At 32.5% G+C, this 13,787-nt stretch overlaps 2 long non-coding RNA genes across 2 annotated transcripts; both read right to left on the bottom strand.

Annotated features, from left to right (window-relative positions):
* Positions 1–2: 2 nt before the first annotated feature.
* On the bottom strand, positions 3–11,848 carry LOC148610670 (uncharacterized). Its single transcript, XR_015924735.1, has 6 exons — positions 11,519–11,848; positions 10,083–10,279; positions 8,506–8,635; positions 7,916–8,058; positions 7,092–7,258; positions 3–1,540 (listed from the first exon to the last, which is right to left on the bottom strand). It is a non-coding gene; the product is annotated as an uncharacterized LOC148610670 (long non-coding RNA).
* A 230-nt stretch (positions 11,849–12,078) lies between these two features.
* Positions 12,079–13,133, bottom strand: LOC148610669 (uncharacterized). Its single transcript, XR_015924734.1, has 2 exons — positions 13,003–13,133; positions 12,079–12,505 (listed from the first exon to the last, which is right to left on the bottom strand). It is a non-coding gene; the product is annotated as an uncharacterized LOC148610669 (long non-coding RNA).
* Positions 13,134–13,787: the final 654 nt, after the last annotated feature.

The following is a 13,787-nucleotide window of genomic DNA, read 5'->3' as shown; positions in this document are numbered from 1 at the left end:
GTAACATTTTATTCTTTATTCCCTTCTCTGGTATCTGCTATATTAAACTAGTAACAAGTAGGATCGTTTATTGTAGATACAAAATATGAGACAAAATGGATTATCGAAAAGTTCTTTAAGCTTCGGTTTGTATACCTTGAAAACCGTATTGAAATCTTAATTGAATCCTGGATTGCATTAGATAGATTTGTTTACCTGCTTTCCAGCAAAAGTAATCATTATTTTTAAAAGGAACAATTCTATACTTAAAATTGATAACTGGATAAGAGAATTTTTTTTTTCATATTGTCACCTGAATGTTAGAAATATCATCCGTAGATATTGAAAGGCATGTATCAATAACTTATGAAATGTTTTGCTCTACTACATGTAGGGTTCACAAGACCTAATATACAATGTCAGTGTTGTTCGTTTAATTTAACAATGCAATTATTAACTATTTTTCTGCCCTTATACAATAAACTCTTCAGTCAAGTTTGGTTAATACAAATTACACATGTTATACTGTATAAAAAAAGTTTTACATGCATGCCCAAATAAAAGTGTCCCACCCGTATTAATATTGAAAGTTCCATTATGCTATACAAATGTTCCGGGAATTAATTCTTATTAGCAGTATAGCATGTATAGAACCAAATACAAAGGAAGATTAAAAGCCAAAAAATAAAATGTATTCAACAAGTTATCAAAACCAAACAGAAATAGGAAGCCAAATCAAGCACCGAGAAGTAACACACAACAAATGTTCATCCGCCTTCAGTTATAACCCATTCTGGGTCCTAGTTTCCCCCTTCAATTAAATATATCATTAGCGTCATGGTACTAGATTTACCAAATTATTGAAAACTTGAAAATCTATGCCGATTAGTTAAGAGGCATAACGTTGCTATCTCAAACTTGAAAAAAAGCTTCATGTACATGGGGCACAGACTAGAATTCAAGTTGTAGATATTTTGGACAAATAAAGACACCACATTAACGCTTAAATGGGTCTGTGGTATGTTTATTCTCAAGCCCTAGATTTGGAAGGATGACAAGAAGTAAGTATAAACACTAAACATATAAAAAATGTGAATAGTATAACGCTTTACACGCCATATCTGTATTCAATGTCATTAGTTCAAACGTGGCTGTGAAAACTAATAAAATTCTAGACAATTGTATACTGATGCAAGGCATTTCGATGTATTCGATTAATACGTTAATCAAACGTCTTCTTGGTTTTTGATCGATAAGGGTGTGGTCTAGCTACATGCATTAAACATTTATCTAAAGAAGCATAGTCAGATCAAGTTTTGGCCACAGCTTTATATTAAAATTAATATCATGACATACAATTATGTGTTTGCGAAAATTTCACTTTAAATCAAATAATTAATGTTCACGACATTTATATAAAATGGAGTACATTGTTTAATATTATTGATCTCTGCTAATCGAATATACATGTAGCATACCGAAAAATTAACTGAATAAATAAAACAAGGGGTCATATTTTTTTGTTTGTCTTTAAAATTTCTTCTGTAAATTTTGTCTTCCACTGAAAAAAAAATTGAGAAAGAAAGTTCAAGACAAAAGTAAAGGCAAATACCTAATCAAATGTATACATACCCATATCGCAACGCACCAGAAAGAGATGAGTCCTTTAGAGACATGTAACTGGACTTCCAATAGGAGTTGCGAGTCTTATTATAGGGGAAAGATATATAAGGGGAGACTAATCAAAATTTGATTTTCGCCTTAAAACATGATTGACTTTGGTACGAATGTTAAGTTTGTGCATCCATGATGTAATCATCACAGAGGTAGTCCCAGACCAAATAAGCACTGTCGTTTCTTGATAAACATGCGTATATTAAGTCAAGTTACGACAAGAAATAGGTAAATGGTATGTATGACATTTTCAAGCATAAAATTTGTTGGTTAATAAATGCTTCTCTTTAAAGTTAATGTTTTGGCGTTATTATGGCAATAAAAAATATGAGAAAAAAGTGTACACTGTATTAAGGAATTTCAAGGCACATTTCAATCAAATCTGCCCACCTCTTTGAGATACCATTAAGGATGTTTAAATATAGACCCAACTGTCCTAAACGTCTTCAACTCCTTCACCACGTGCTAGACGCAGACACGTAATTTCCAATGAGCGATATTGAATTTGCGTCATCGCCTCTTCTCGATATGTGTTTCTTGTTGACCTTGTAAGGCAAGTGGTTCAATGCTCATGGCTAGCAAGTAGGGGTTTGCCGGAAAATCATGTCCATGACGCCTAGGTCCGCGGAATGTATTTGATGGTAGGTAGAGTTTAATATTTCCTCTAGAACCAATAACAATCACTTCCTTTTCACTAATATAACAACTATAACCCGGATGAACACGATACCCTAATATGGGGTAGGCATTGCCTAAATCAGCGAGCACCGTGAGTTTTACCATATATGCACCAACTGTGCGAGACTCGTAAAAATAATGAAGGACATTACATTGAGGGGGGTCAACCCTGATGAATTTTTTTGCTTTGCAAGTGCAATATTTTTATTTATATTTAAGCAGCAAGTAAAATCAATAATTCTATTTGAAAATCTGTTTAGTTAATTAATGGGGGAGCTTTTTTTTAGTAAATGAATAACTTGAACAATTTTTTCCCTAAAATTCCTACCCCATACCCCCTTTCCCCTCGCCTTCAAAATGGTCAATAACTTTATAGCACTTCGCAATATTGTACATTTTTTTATCCCGTAGTGACATCTTTAGCAATATCCATTTCAGTTTTGGCCTGTCATGACAATCTGTACAGATACCGGAAATATTACAGTTCTCCACGGATGGTGGGAATATTTTACACATATCATGAGACGTTAACAAAATGCAGACGACAGCTGCAAATTCCATACAAGAAAATGATTGCCTTTCCTATCTTAGAAAAGCTATACTACAATCGGAGAAATATTTTTCCAAGGCGGGTTAGGTTCTTGACAGTGTGCGTTTCAAATATTCTCCCAAGAAAAGTGACTTGTAGAAGGGCAGGGCAACTGGATTGTTTCTACTGCACACAATTAAAATAAACAAGACATTTTACTCTTTGTTAAATGGCAAATAGATAAACCAAAGTCTTTTGTACTTCATACACAATGCACATTGTAAGGATCAGTGCATACATTTTAGTTCTACAATTGTGAACATCTAACACACGTGCGGCTAAATTATTTATATACTAAACGACCTACATGCATCACCTAACAATTATATATACTTGTAATAAAAACACGAACATGGTTAAATGCATCACCTAACAATTACATATACATGTAATAAAAACCCCAGAATGGCTACATGTATCACCTAACAATTAGATATAATGAAACACCAGAATGGTTACATGTATCACCTAACAGTTACATATAGTAAAACACCAAAATGGTTACATGTATCACTAAACAATTATTTATAATTTAAAAAAAAAAAACGAGAATGGTTACATGTATCACCTAACAATTACATATAAAACACCAGAATGGTTACATGTATCACCAAACAATAACATATAATACAGCAGGAGAAGGGTTTTATTCGTTGGTTTCTGTTTTTAATATAAATGTAACAATATCAGAAGCGTAGGTTTCATTTTTCATATTTAAAAAAAAAATTCTATACATGTCCTAATGCTGCTTTACTTTTTTCTTTAAGTATATATGAATTGGTATGGTTTAAAGTCATGATGTTTTGGGATGTTAAACCAATGCAATCGCAGTTTTCCCCGCGCATGTAGTATTTTCCTGTTTGTATTCGTATTCTTAACGTTGTCTTCCAAACAGCACTTAGAAAGCTTCTTACATGAGCATATGAGAAAATCGGTGCAACTGACCTCTTATTCTGAAAGATGTCAAAACCCAAATGGACAGATTACCAGTTGTACATGACAGGACTCTTCAAACGGCTTAAATGGAAAATGTGAGACCAGATTAAGTAGCTTACGAAAGAAGGATAGAAGGAGTAGTCAAGGGAACCAAGGTTATAGATAGAAGTGTAGATCAAAAAGTGCAGGGAACTATTCAAAAAATCACGGATTTAGATGGACGTTATTCTGAAGGAAAAGGAGTGCACCCCTTCACAGAAAAAGTTTCACAGTTAAGCATGTATTTTATTTGATATTGAGTTAATACCGTAAAACAATTCAGATATTTTCAATTTAGTCTAAAAACATTCTTTGAGTATCTTTAAAATGCATTTTAGGTTAAGCTGAATTGAACGAACTGATTATAATAACGGATAATTATAAAGGACGTGCTTGTCTACTCGATTGGTACAAATTCATATACATGTAACTGCACCAATATATCATTTCCGCAAGTTCAATTTTGAGGACTGCTCGAATTGTATGATACATTACTGAAATCGACAGTTACGCGTCAATGAACAAACTAATACAAGATACATTTTGTTCGAGTATATACAAGTTCATTTATTTATATGTTCATTTATTTCACATTTCAATTTAAAGTATCTGTTATTATCAACTAATAAATTTATTACTGAAGTGAAAACGTATCGAAGATGTGATACACACTTGTAACATTGTTAAATTCTTTCCCATTGTATAATGATTTAATACACGACAGTTTGTGTTAATTTAAACACGATCAATGTAATATATGCATGAAGTAAATCATTAATGTTTTCATTATTTGGCAGGGTACCAAAAGACCAGCCGGCAATAATAAAAAAAATATTGAGTCTATCTTTTTATTTTATTTTTTATTATTTTTTGTGGGGAGGGGGTAGATTGATGATTGAACAGATACAATGCCTCTGGTGGATTCGGTACAAACTTTGTTGTATGATTAAGTGCAATAAAACTTTAATGAGATTAATTGGTAGAAGGGGCATCTTTTCTTTGCTAATACGGGCCGAACATTCATAAAATGTGATAAGTGCCGTCAATATACCAATGAAATAGAAAACAAAACAATGTAAAACAGATTTTTAACCAACTACACAAAATACGTTAAAAGATGTCAAAATCTGATCATTTGATATGAATTCAAACTTGGCATCTATACGGGGCAAATATGAAAAAAGAGGGCCAATATGGATCAAACCAGGACCAATACGGCATCATAATTTCCGGTCGTTTGACACTGCCATTTTGAGTTAGAATTGTCGATGGAAACAAATAAACTTAGAATAAGGTCAGAAAACTTTATTTTTGGCATATCACAAGCTCTAAGGAGCTTTAATATAGAAACATAAATTATGTAACATAAACACAACAAACTAGAATCAAAGAATATGCACATAGAAAACATGAAAAAAAATCAAACCAATAATTTATTACACATGACAACCCTGTTGTAATGTCTAAAACAAAAGAGCATAATATAATTTCAATTGCATATACGTATATCTAAAATGTGCTTTAAGAATTGTGTTATTTCATGAACTTTGATCACCAAGACTAAAAGCTGCAGAAACATAAAAAAAATCTTCTATTTTATACAAAAAGAATATTTAAGACTGATTAATGCAATTAAACATACATGTACATGTTCTGTACATGTTCTTGGTAAAACACGAAAACAACTGTTCTACAAATCATCTAGTTGAGTTGATTAATAAAATTGTCAATAAATATATGTAATTTCATATTTGCCCTGGTTTCGATCAATCATATTGACCTCGACAGCCGTATTGGCCTTCGGCAATGCCTCGGTTCCAATACGACCGTCTCGACCAACATGACAGACCTCAAACCTATAACTGGGCCAATATGAAATTACATTTTTATTAACATATAATAAAAACTAACTGCTTACTCTGCAGGTTGGTACTATTCTCGAGCTGGTACAAAAAAGTATTTTCTTCATTTAAAACATTATCGTGCGCAATTGCGATTACGTTTCAGTAACTTCTGATGACACCAAAAAAAATTGATTTTTAATCTTTCACACGTGTGACCCGGTGGTAAATCAAAGCATGTTTTTATCACTAATCACCTTGGACTGAACAGAAATTCTTTGTGGTGTGGTACAATTCCCACACACCTGGTATTACTCTGTGTTTTCTTCCCTCAAAATCGTTTAGCGTATTTGAAATAATTCAATTTGCTCAATATAGGAATTAAAAGATACGAAAACCATTACACTTCTAAAGAATAGGATCAAAACAGACCAAATGAAATTTGAAATATCTATGCTTTGACCTTGTGAATATTACTTTTAGTTCTGTGTATTGCAGCTGGCTTAATTCTTCTCAAGGTTTGCTTATAAAAGATAAACATTTAAAATCATAAAGATATCATTAAAATTTCAAAACTTTCAAAAAAGTGCTCGTACAATAGCTATGAAGTGGAGAAAGTGTTATAAAATGTTGCATTTTTCTTTAATGTTCATATATATATATATATATATATATATATATATTTGCACCATCTGTGGGGCATATCTGACAGTGGGAATAAACCCTCGTGGTCCAACGCGAATCGTGAATAAACCGTATGATTGTTTGAACTTAACATGTACTATGGTATCCTGTAATTGTAAGACTTCTTTGCTTGCCATAGAAAAACAACGAATTGTTAATGTATGTTGACATTTATTGTCAATGTTGTAGGTGCAGTAAAGCATGTATATATACCAATAGGGTGGATCTGAAACGTATTTTTGCGTTAAACTGATAATGACTAAGCCTATCACTAAAACCTGAAAACTGTCAGGTTTAGCATTCATATCAAATTAACTATCATCAGAGATAAGTACCACTCGTCTCACCGTGAATACTAGGGCATACGCCTGAATCAGAAATTGGAGTGTAATGTAGTGACACTAATGTACATTTCAGTATATAATTAATATCAATGACCAAGATCAAGATGTTCATGTTCAATTGACCTGATCTGTTAACTTAACTTTGAATTTTTTTTAAAGAATATTTTTGTCTATGTAGTCAATAGACTGTATCTGGTGCTAATGCAAGACAATTACGACAGTAATGTGATGCTAATGCAACTGCATACAAAATGTGATTGACATATCACACATGGTTCGTATTTTATCAAAAAAAATTAACATCAATATCTTAACATAGATGCTTACCACAGAAAAGGTATATCTAACTTTCTCCTGAATGGTTAATCATTAATTATCTTTCTAACAATATCTGCCTTGACTAGCATAGCCCAGAACATCAAGACAAAGTTGTTGTCTTTACCAGCATTGTCTGGCTGAATGTACAGTGTAGGTGGAAGACCTTCACCGTTGGCCTACAACAAACAGAGAAAATTTGTAAGCTTAAAATAACATGAATGATGGCCTTTTCTGAACAGAAATTGTATTTATCTGTTACTTTCTTTTTTTTCTAAACTATAAAGCAAGGATTTTTTTCCTCGCAAAACATTTAAAAATCTTAGAAATAACTAGAACAAAATCAATTCTACAAACAGACAACTGTGAATGTATTACCAAGAAAAGAAATTTTACACATAGTACAGCCTACCAATATAAAGCTATATGCAAAATATCAAATAGTACCAGTAAAAGTTGATGATATTTTCCTGATACATTCATAAAATCTTAAAGTGACATAACCTTAAACTGATACGACCAATAGGCAGTTGATATATAACCGAGCAAAAATAAAATGTTGTACATGATAGAGAGTTACAACCTATCAAGCAGAACATGCAGCATGTGTTGATGACTGTGTTAAATGATCTACTATTCTATAATTTGTGTTTGTCATCAATATAGCGGGCAGTATCATATCTATCATTTGTAATTTCTATTTCACAAAACTTCAGTTTAATTTCATTAAAGACTAATAGTATAATTTATGCAGTTAACAGGCAAATAAATATAACAGTTAATTTGTTACCAGAAGCCAATTACGGACAAAATTGCAATGTTTTGTTGTCAATTACCTTAGCTATATCATCATGCAATTCAAGGTAATATTGTAGTTGGAGGGAAACTGGTCAGACTATGTCAAAGCATAAATCTTCTTCAAGTTGTGACTGAGAACCCCAGTTACCTGGTGGTGTAGCGTTGTAAGTTTATTGTCATTCTACAAGAAAAAAATATGTAAAAGCTTATCTCATTCCACTAAAACATTTCATTGTAGCATGAATACCATATTACCTCAGAAGCACAATTGCAGGCAATGCAACACTAATTAAATCACAAGGGGTTTACAAAAGATAAGCACAAATAAAGAAAGTTTTAGAAACCAAAGTTCGAAGTTTTAAGCAGACAATTTGTAAGCCTATAAGACTAAGTTTAAAAACATATGTATATGATTTAATTCATAAATATAATAACTATATGAATGTTCATGTATTTGTTGATAAACACAAGTTTAATGGGTTTTAACCTATCTTTAAACAAGACAATCTGTTGGTTTGTATGAAGCAACATTTAGATAGTTGTATCAAATATATTTGTAGTTAATACAAATCATGCTGTTTCAAAACACAAGAAAGAATTGTTTTTAATTGCAAAGGACTTAACTTACCTTTGATACAAACGGAAATATTGGTATTGCAGTTTTTGATTGGTCCATATTGTCAATGATGATAAAGGGATTGTTGTCAGGACTTGCAAGGGCTTTGCTCCTGAGCTTGTAGTATTTCTCTCTTGCAACTCTGAATAATAATCAAGGCAAAATATAAAACTGCATGATAGATTGATCAAAAACTGTATCTAAAAGTTTTTTCAAAATGTAAACTAGAAAGACTGTGAGCAAACCTCACTGAAGGAACTCCCACCCACTTTCCAGCCCAGTGACCATTTAGTCAAAATATATACAGTCACCAAACAGGAAGTTATGCTCAATCTGAAATTATGTCAAAATATCAAAGGGTTGTGTTAGTATATTTGCAGAAAAACTGTATTGAAAGGATGTGGACAGGTGATCAGACAGACATACACCATGAATACTATAAACCTCCCACAAATCAAAAGCTATAATAGAGAAGGAGGCAAATTTATTTGTGAAAAAAGGTTATGATACTTTTGGACAGTACTGATTGCACCAACGGCAATTAACTCGAAACTAAGTGTTCACTTTGTACTTAAAATGCAATGTTTCATTATCATTTTTTATCATATAGATAGCAGTGTTTTATCGATGTTCCCGATGTGATAAATTTCGAAAATTCACACTGTGAAATGAATTGTGTACATGATTACAACATCAATAGTGCAATAAACACATGGAGCATAAGCACAAAATATGCCAATTACCATGTTAAAAGAACATGGAGTTCTACTATAAAGTATTAAATGTTCTGCTGAATTTTATCACTAAAGAATCAGGATTTTTTATTTGAAAAGGAAGGGTTATTTGAGTAATTTTAGACACTGTTATAAAAGCGGCCTGACAGCATTAATAATGTCATTATTTTAAATTTCAGTAGCCATTCACAGTGGTCATATGATGACTGCCCGCTTCACTCAATAAAAAGCTTCACCCAGCACATCATGATACTACCACAGCCAGTTGAACTTTGTTAACCTGAGTGAAGTGTGAACACAATAATTGTTTTTGACACACTAAACATAAGGACTTACAACTGTTATGGACACAACAACTCATTCGGACACAATATTGCACAATACTTCGAAATTGATTTCAAGTATAAAGGTCTGCTTTAGGGGGCATTTAAGGGTCACTTTGTACTTCATTATTTATAAAACAGTAAATGATAGGGTAGTTTGCTGAATATATCTTAAAAGCTCTTGTACTTAGGCTGGGATTTTCATATGGAATGCAATAAAAACACAAACCCACACTAATAATGAAGAAGTCAATATTTTGGGACGTGGTACTCCTAAACCCAAGATATTTGAAATTGTTTGGAATATGCAGGTAGAGATTTTCATGAGGAATCTAATAAAAAGATTCAAAATCATATCAAAAATATGACAGATGATTTTTTAAGGCATTGCCCCCTTTGACCCCTACAATTTGAAAACTGTACAATATCACTGAAATCTGATTGAAAAAAAACACAAGATTTTTAATGAGGAATCAAGAAAAAAATTAGACCAAAAATAAAGAAACTTTTGTACAAGAAGATAAGCACTTACATCAAACTGTCTCTAATGAACTCTGACTATTCTTTCTGGTTTAGCAGATAAAAATATTCTCTGCAAGTATGTACTGTGTTGATATCAATGGACTCCATACATTTTGTTGCAATCTTTATGAATGTTAAAGATGGTCTGTAAATCAGTTTCTTTTTGTTGAGGAACACCTTCTTTTCTTTTCCTGGGAGCTTTTCGTTCTGTAAATCATAAGAAATATAAACTAAAGTGATGTATTGTTAAATGAAAAGACCTTAACTTCAACCAGAACAAGCATTTTGAGGGTAGTGTTTATATCACTGACCCAAATACTACCTTGGATCATTAAGTATTAGTGACAAACTGAGGAAATGACCTTTATTTTGAAACTTTGAAAAAAATCAGCAAAGTGTAAAGAAATGTAAACTTAATCAGTAATTAATCAAGGTAGACTCACATACAAAAAATCAGCTCAATATCTTTCAGCATTTTGAAAGAAAGTGTGAAAAACTTCAATTCTTTTCAGGACTGACAGACAGACAGACGGATAGAATTAGAGCAAATCTAAAGTCCCCTTCTGCCAGTAGGGGGGAATGGAAGTACGGCACCTAATAAAAACTAGAGGCTCCAGAGAGCCTGGATCGCTCAACTGGTCGAAAATAGTATAACTAGTATTAGCTTTCTAAAGCTGGACTCTTGACACTACTGAACTATTGTCACAAGAAACATTTGATCAATAGAGAACATCTTAGTTATCTATCCAGTTTTCATGTAATAAAATAAAATCTCTACAAAAGCCATTGCTGTACTCTTCAAGAATAATATCATCTTGAAACTGTTTGGGGATTGACAGACAGAGATCAGGATAGAAAGACACCTAATCTTTCAGCGGGTATTATGAAATTTCAAAGATCAATAGGGCACTAACTACTCCAACAAATCCTGGTAATATGCACAACTACATACACAAGTTTTGTGAAATCCACTGGAGTAGTTTACAAAGAGTTGCACTTATAAAAGTGTCAGAGACACACAGACAGACAGACAGAATTTTACGTTTTTTTACGCACGATCCACCACTCCTTAAAAGTGATTGTTGACTTCTGTTTAGACGATTATACATGTAAGCGTCTCAGAATGTGACGACTCTATTAATGTAAGCAGATAAGGGTCTGAACAATTCCCAACGATGTTAGAGCTGTCATTTGTTTTGGTCGTACCCTCAGCGGAACCGAAATTCGTTCCGGTATGATATGTATTGCAACACCGCTTGCACAGCGACCTAGATCACTCGGCCAGCTAGGCTATATAAACAATATTGCTTTCGCTGACCGGTTCATGCTACATGTGTATATTAAAAATAAGACGCTAAGATAGAAGAGTTTTCAACATCCCATTAGACTTCTTGTATACATTGATTACATTTACATTTATTCCGACTGTATTTAAAACAGAACTACCTTTCGTTTTTCTCTATGTTTTCTTTATTACGTCTCCGTTAAATCCTCTCTGTTGATTAAATGGAGAAAATACATCTTTTTGTAACATCGTTTTGCTCTAATCATAAATTTCAGTCCCATTAATGATCCCGAAGAAAAATAAATATGAAAAATATTTCCCACATTTCTGGAGTGAAATTCCAAGTTGTTGTTGGATATGCAAAAACGGAGAATTGTACGATATGCAGAATCCTTTCTTCACTCTGATGCATCGGATTAGTGACTGTACTGGTCCTCATCATGCACGGGTTTCGATCAAAAGTTATTTTAAAATACTTGTTTTTAAAAATGTATCCATCATGTATTTCTTGCCAACAGCAATATACAGAATATTTAGGCCGGATAAATGGATTTTACTTGATCCCCCTCGTGTCCTGCATTTTATGGATTCGAATATTGTTAAGCGTGTATACACGTGAGACAGAAGGTAAAGTAACTACATGTAAAACATGCACCTAAGTATAATTTAATTAGTTAGATGTCAGTTACATTTTATAAACGAAGAGCAATATACACATGTATATAATTAAATTTTTGATTCCAACGAAACAAAACGAATAATAATGATTTCAAAATCAAAAAAAAACAAAAGGGATCTCTATACTTGTACTGGGTTTCAATAAATAGTTTATTTCACAGCAAGCCGCTACAGACTCATTTCAAATATCTTGGAAAGATACCATTTCAAGATCGAATGACAACTAACCTTATATGGTTCTTCCTTTCCCTCCCTAAGTGTTACAGCACCGTCTTACAAACCACCTTCCAAGTCAACATTGACGGCTTTAACAGCAGGGACAGCTTCACGCTTTTTCCTTAGTCCACCTTCTAAATCAACATTGACGGCTTTAACAGCAGGGACAGCTTCACGCTTTTTCCTTAGTCCACCTTCTAAATCAACATTGACGGCTTTAATAGCTGGTACTGCATCAGTTACAGAAACCATTGCTGTAATTTAATAAATAAAAATACTTATAAACTTAATGACCCACATGTTCATGCGCATTGCATTTTATTTGAGTAAGAGATTTGATTTATTTACGCTGTAATTCGCACACTTATCTACCAAATTTCGTCGACTACTGTGATATTTTTGATTAGACGATGAATCATTTTTTTAGCACAATGCTACATGTAAATAAAGAATACTGATATTCAATGTCAGAGTTAGCCAAATAGTTTTACATGTATTTGGTATAATGGAAAAAATATATTTACGTTTTTTACTAACACATGTAACAAATCAAATAAAAAAATCTATTTTTTTCTGCAGATCACAGAAAAAATATAATCTCCATTTTTAAAAATCATGTTTTTGTGGGTAAAAACGGACTTTTTCCCAATGCGCCTTTAAAGAAACTTTAATTTTAATTTGATCTAATAAAAACATAACCGAAAAATAACAAAATATATGTATCTTAAATTTGGGCACAATGTGAACTTACCTAATACAAGGGCACATAAAACAGTAGTTATTTCCATTTTTAAAGTTGTTTATATTTATAAATATCAAACTGAAAACGATACCGAGATATTTTTCACTAAAATTACGAAGCTATTTATACCCCTTGAATGAAGGCAAAACAATTTGAGCGGACCATATAAAAACAAAAAAAATCAAAATGAAAAATAATTCGTGACATCAAGATACAGGATGTATTGAAGAAGAATCCGGATTTGGAAATTTTACCATTCACTCCTGTCACGTGTACTAAAATCATTTTTTTATGATGACATATGGTTGCTTTGTGAACATGACAGATTTACAGGTGTTAGGTCATACATCATCGGTAATCCTGTGTTCTAAACAAATAATAGTACATAACCTCTTGTTGCAATGTTTTTGTTTTTTGTTCTTTTTGAAGTAACGTTATAGATGAACAGATGACATTTCGTTTGAACGTCACTAGCTGATTTCGGTACACAATATAAAGAACCTTTTAGCTGATGAAAGTAATAAATAAATGTGCATATATACATTAAGTTACAGCAAATATTTCCATTGCTCTCATGAAGTCCCCTGCTTTAGTTCTAACGACATTCTTGTGAAGGAATCTGTTTTACACTGTTGTTTTTACATCAACATTTTTTTTCATTTTTCACGCGCAAATTGCGATATTTAAAAAAAGGAGGCGGGGTCTCCGACCAAGAAATACATAATAAAGGAAGGGGGGTCCAAGGCTATCATTTACCAAAAAAAAAGAATATATAACAAAGTGCATGAACTGGG

The sequence above is a fragment of the Perna viridis genome, chromosome 8 (genome assembly GCF_037379345.1).
Source record: "Perna viridis isolate PV_CMFRI_1.1 ecotype Kerala chromosome 8, ASM3737934v1, whole genome shotgun sequence".
In the NCBI taxonomy this organism is placed as follows: Eukaryota; Metazoa; Mollusca; class Bivalvia; order Mytilida; family Mytilidae; genus Perna; species Perna viridis.
Note: the sequence above shows the minus strand (reverse complement) of the source record. Positions and strands in the feature narration are given on the sequence as shown.